Consider the following 6,000-nt stretch of genomic DNA (forward strand, 5'->3'; position numbering starts at 1 on the left):
CCTTCGTGTACACTACATTGGGGTGTGCACGTTAAAGATCCCACGATTGACAAAAGGGTCTTTCCTGGCAAAATTGTATAGGCATAGATAAAAATGTCCACCAAAATACCCGTGTGACTTGGAATAATAGGCCGTGAAAAGTAGGATATGCGCTGAAATGGCGGCGATCTGCTGGCCGATGTGAATGCGTGATGTATTGTGTAAAAAAGTTCCATCTCACACGGCATAAATAAATCCCTGCGCCTTGAATATGTGCTCGATATAAATTGCATAAAATTAAAATAAAAATAAAAATTAAAAAAATAAATCCCTGCGCTTAGAACTGTACCCACGGAATACGCGCGATATAAGCCTCATATTGATTGATTGATTGATTGAAAATGACATCCGCTGAATCGAACACGCCCATCTCTTCATGACTATAAGAAAAACCAAATTTGAGCTCACCAATCCGTTGTCGTTGTAGTTCTTCTCTTTTTACCAGAGCTGAACTTTTAGCGTTGATGCGAGACTGGGAAACTTATTTTCATTACTTTACTGTCCAATTGCTGGAAAAGTCGGGTCGCTTCCTTCCAGTGGAAAGCTGGAAGCAACGAGAGCCGCGCTACCCAGGTGTGTGTGTGTTTAGCTGTAATCAACCACCTGCACATACAAGGTAGTCTGTCTGTGTGACAAGACTGGACATGCACATATTGCAGAATGGCCGAGGTCTTTTATTTGCCACAGCGATAATACGGGGGTGGGACACGGATATCGTCTCTGAGTCTGCACATAAACTTGATCCGTGCCAACCCAGGCCTGGTTTCGAACCCTTAACATGAGGATCACATAACCCGTACTCTACCAAGTGAGCTACCAGGCTCCCAAGTGTCACGGTCGCCGATATGGCGGTTTAAGGAGGAGGAGGAGGAGGAGGATGATGAGGAGGAGGATGAGGAGGAGGATGAGGAGGAGGAGGAGGAGGAGGAGGAGGAGGAGGAGGAGGATTAGGCTACACACGTAACACCCAGCCTGTTTCCCTAACATGTAATGAGACAAACACGGCAGAAGGACGTTACCATTATATATTACGATACCGATATTCTTATTTCCAAGAATAAAAAAACAAGAAAGGTAAGTCATTGGAATGCTTCATTAATGACAAAACAAAACATTACAAACACGGTACTTCTTTCTTTCTTTATTTGGTGTTTAACGTCGTTTTCAACCACGAAGGTTATATCGCGACGGGGAAAGGGGGGAGATGGGATAGAGCCACCTGTCAATTGTTTCTTGTTCACAAAAGCACTAATCAAAAATTTGCTCCAGGGGCTTGCAACGTAGTACAATGTATTACCTTACTGGGAGAATGCAAGTTTCCAGTACAAAGGACTTAACATTTCTTACATACTGCTTGACTAAAATCTTTACAAAAATTGACTATATTCTATACAAGAAACACTTAACAAGGGTAAAAAGAGAAACAGAATCCGTTAGTCGCCTCTTACGACATGCTGGGGAGCATCGGGTAAATTCTTCCCCCTAACCCGCGGGGGGCCACGGTACTTCGACCCAATGTTTGTTTTTACAGTGGACAGACAGACAAACACTTATGATACAGAGAATGAACTTAGCTTTGACAACCTTCCATGTTGCTGGCAAGAACGATGGCCAGTCAATTATTATTCTGACAGAATGGCCGAGGTCATCTACGTTCCGCAGCGGAGACACGGGGGTGGGACAGGGATAATCAGTCAATTTTCCAAAGCTCTTACAAATATGAGGACAGCCGTTATTGATTTTTTTCCCCAGTTTCAAATGCAGGCAATACATTTTCTCATCTCTTTTCGGACACGTTTTGAATTCCACGGAAAAGTTGCAACATTTATAGATAGTTATATACGCTCGGTTTTTGGCAATGGGTCTAGAATAAGAAAGGTGCAGTAAAACAGAGCACGCAGGCTCATCGTCAAATAAGTGGCAGAACGAAACGGGACATACAGGGGGAATAAAAACGAGAGCATTTACAGGAGCAGGTGCATCCATCTTGGACACCCGGCCAGTACTGAAACTGGCCTTGGCAGGGAACGATTCAAGGGGGGGCAATCTCAGTCATCTCAAAGAGGGAAATCCAAACGTAATCCGCCTTGTTCGATTGTATGGGCTTGGACGATAGAGAAAAATAAGAAAAGCAAAAGCTGGAGTCAGTCTGGACGAAATTGCTATCAAGAACGCAGAATTGATTTTTTCTGAGTTTTTTTGTTGCCGTAAGCGCCATGTACTGAAGCACTGAATTTCTCATAACTGCTGTTCACAATGCGGCCGCAGTGAAACCAACAAGGGGCCTCACTCTGGAAGAGTTTCCTGCTCCGATAAACATGGCGCTTACGGCAAAAAAAAACCTCAGAAAAAATCAATTCTGCGTTCTTGATAGCAATTTCGTCCAGACTGACTCCAGCTTTTGCTTTTCTTAATGAAATAATGATTATTATGGTTTAACCTTGTTAAAAGTACTTTGTCTTGATTGGGTGTTGAGATGAGGCACTGGAAAAAGTTTTTGTGGATTCATGGTGAAAGGGAGATAATTTGGGTGTTGGTCAATTTTGGAAACTTGTGTTTAACTTAGAAGGTTGACAGTAGGTGTGTCATGTGTACCGGTTTTAATTTTTTCTAGTCTTTTTATGCCAAGTGTTGATCGTCTTCCTTTTCGATTTCGTTGATAAACCTTGGGTTTATTGGTTAGACTGTCGTTTTAGTTGGAGTGAGAGATGGAAATTGTTTTGTTGGCTATGTGCGTTTCTGGAATATGAAGTTCATAACTAAACAGCTAATGGGATTTGTTTTCAGCACTATTCATTTAGTTAGACTTGGGTCGTAGACATGCACCGGTTGTCTTTTAAGACACTTTTTGTTAACACACGAGAGATTAGCCATGTCGAGTTGAGATATTCAACGACAATGTAGAGGAATAGAGGAACAAAAGAAGAACCACAAGAAGAAATACTAGTTTATCATGTATTATATATTTCTAATTGGTTTTACTATCGTTTATAAATGTACGTTGCTGTGAATGTAATGTCCCTGTGAAAACACGAATAAAACTGTTTTCACCAAGAACGCATGGGTACAAAACAGTGTTCAGGACTGACATTTATGGATGGATAAACGCCTGAGTTCTTTCCCTTTACCCCGTTGATTTGCTGTGCGAATGTTGCTCTGCTGGCCTGGTATGAACCAGCACAGCGCTGTGCCCGGACGTTAAACAAAAACTAGCTTACACATTGTCTAACTTACTCGTTCAATTGATCACTCCCTAAGAAGCTCATTCACTTGCTTTCTAACTATTGCTCTATTGGCCTGGTATGAACCAGGCGGCAGCGCTGTGCTCGGCGGTACTTCTTTTACCCAGAATCGAGCAAAATCGACCGGAATCGACCAAAATCGACCGGAATCGACCGGAATCGACTTACACATCTCTCTGGTATAATATATATATATATATCTCTCTCTCTTTCTCCCTCTCTTTCTCTCTCTCTCTCTCCCTGTCAGTACAGCCAACATATTTAATAACAATGTCAAATAATGTAATGAAAACCACAGCACACTACTAATAAAAATGGTATAATCAGAGATGTGATACATCTCTTTGGTATAAAATCTCTCTCTCTCTCTATCTCTCCCCCTTTTTCTTCAGTTCTCTCCCTCTCTCTGTCTCTCAGTCTGTCTCATCGATATTTACTCCCAGAACTTTGTGATCTTCTACTTCCGCTATTGCATCGTTGCCAATTAATAAGGAATGAGGATTATTCTTGATGTTTTGTGAAGGAGGACGCCTTTATTTTGATTTGAATCGTTCTTTTAAGGGCAAAATCTTAAGTTTTTTTATAATCGTCGAAAACAAGAATAGATTTCGGTCGATTCCGGTCGATTTTGGTCGATTCCGGTCGATTTAGGCGGGGATATAGCTCAGTTGGTAGCGCGCTGGATTTGTATTCAGTTGGCCGCTGTCAGCGTGAGTTCGATCCCAGGTTCGGCGGAAATTTATTTCAGAGTCAACTTTGTGTGCAGACTCTCTTCGGTGTCCGAACCCTCCCCCCGTGTACACTACATTGGGTGTGCACGTTAAAGATCCCACGATTGACAAAAGGGTCTTTCCTGGCAAAATTGCTTAGGCACAGTTAATAATTGTCTACCTATACCCGTGTGACTTGGAATAATAGGCCGTGAAAGGTAAATATGCGCCGAAATGGCTGCAATCTACTGGCCGTATAAAATTTCATCTCACACGGCATCACTGCAGAGCGCCTGGAACTGTACCCACGGAATATGCGCGATATAAGCGTCATTGATTGATTGATTGATTGATTTTGGTCGATTCCGGGTAAAAGAAGTACCCGTGCTCGGACGTTACACAAAAGCCAGCTAGCTAGCTTACACATTGTCTAACTTACTCGTTCAATTGACCACTCTCTAGGTTTAACAGCGTACAAACAGCCATGTCCCAAATAGGTCCCAGCTACCTCAGAGGACGCTAAATCCCAAAGTCAGTCAGTCACTCTCTAGGTCACTCGTTCACTTACTTACTAACTCGCTGAGCAGTACTAACTTATAGGTAACCCAGCTAACTAAAACTATGCACAGCATACGGGAAAAGATGAAAGCCTAAGAACAGATGTGAATCAAAGAAACGTCGTACAGTATACTCTCCTTGGACCTCTGAGCAATCACAAGCAAGTTTTAATTCTATACTTAACTAAAATGAGCTACCTTAAAGATAAACGTATAACAAAACGTAATTAAACTTAACACACACAAAAAACTTAATCAAATAAACTAAATTAAAGTGAGCTAAGCTAGGCTAAGCTCAGTTTTACTAATCTAAGGTAACTAAACTAAACCAAACCGAACTAAAGTAAAGCAAACTAAACTTAAGTTCTCAGTGCTTAAATATGGACAACAGGAACCTCACACACGTGTTTTGGGGCAGTGATCTCACACGAATTTTATTTTCAAGATTATCTTAACGATCTGGGAACTCCCATTTGTACGTAGCTTACCTGAGAAATATTGCTTGAGGGAATAGCTATTTCATATTATATACACACAAAAATGCATCAGTGCACAACACTACTTAAGAATGAATTATTTATTAAACTCCGAGTCTACAAAGCACTGAATAAGTATTAGGGAAATATACAAAGATTAAAAAAACAACTTTCCGTGCAACGGAATAAGGACAGTGCCTTTTGTAATCCTTGTTAAGCTGAGGTTTTACACTGATTTGGATGGAAAACCCGCAATAACAACAACATCCGCAAGCGTTCTCAGCTCATAAAAGATGCATGAAAATGTGCACACCTGCCGCGCAGTCTTCACAGGTAATCACAATAAACACGTCTCAACAACAGCAACAACAAATGCCAAACTCACCTGATGCCACGTAACTTTCCCGTTAGCAATTAAGCTCCCGCATTGAACAGAGCATTTACAGTCTCAGACAGAGCAGAACAATCCAATTCTCGAACATCAGCACACAGAATAAAAAGTTCACAGTCTTGAAATCCTGTCGTGAAAAAAGAAACACCACCACTGACGGTGGCCCGTAAAATCCTGTTTTGAAAACCAGGCGTTGTCTCTCACACAGGAGACTGTGTCATTGTAAACCCCTGTCTCTCTCCCCATGCACAACCACTCTTCTGGCTTTCCGACTCAACTGTATGTTCGCCACAGGACTCAAATGTCCACTGCGCATTCGCTCTCTCTCGCGTGCACGCCGCGCTATGAGTCCAGCGAAGCTATGATCATCCTACAGCTATAAACTAAGCGACCTGCGAACAACCACCTTATAGCGTCTATGTAACAGACACACACACACACACACACACACACAGTAGTAGCCAAACAAGAAAGCTAAAACGAATTCTTTTTCAAGCTTGAGGCAATGTATGTGTGGGAGGGGGGGGGGGGGATGGGAGATGGAAATTTGCTGTATGTTATGTAATGTATATATTGTGTGTGATA

General features: G+C 41.9%; 1 protein-coding gene across 1 annotated transcript in view; it reads right to left on the reverse strand.

Annotated features, from left to right (window-relative positions):
* Positions 1-5,758, reverse strand: part of LOC138967428 (uncharacterized) — a gene marked incomplete at its 3' end in the record, with an annotated part of 112,139 nt that extends 106,381 nt beyond the window's left edge. The window contains 1 exon segment of the mRNA XM_070339978.1: positions 5,410-5,758.
* Positions 5,759-6,000: the final 242 nt, after the last annotated feature.

Source organism: Littorina saxatilis, linkage group LG5 (genome assembly GCF_037325665.1).
Source record: "Littorina saxatilis isolate snail1 linkage group LG5, US_GU_Lsax_2.0, whole genome shotgun sequence".
Taxonomy (NCBI): domain Eukaryota; kingdom Metazoa; phylum Mollusca; class Gastropoda; order Littorinimorpha; family Littorinidae; genus Littorina; species Littorina saxatilis.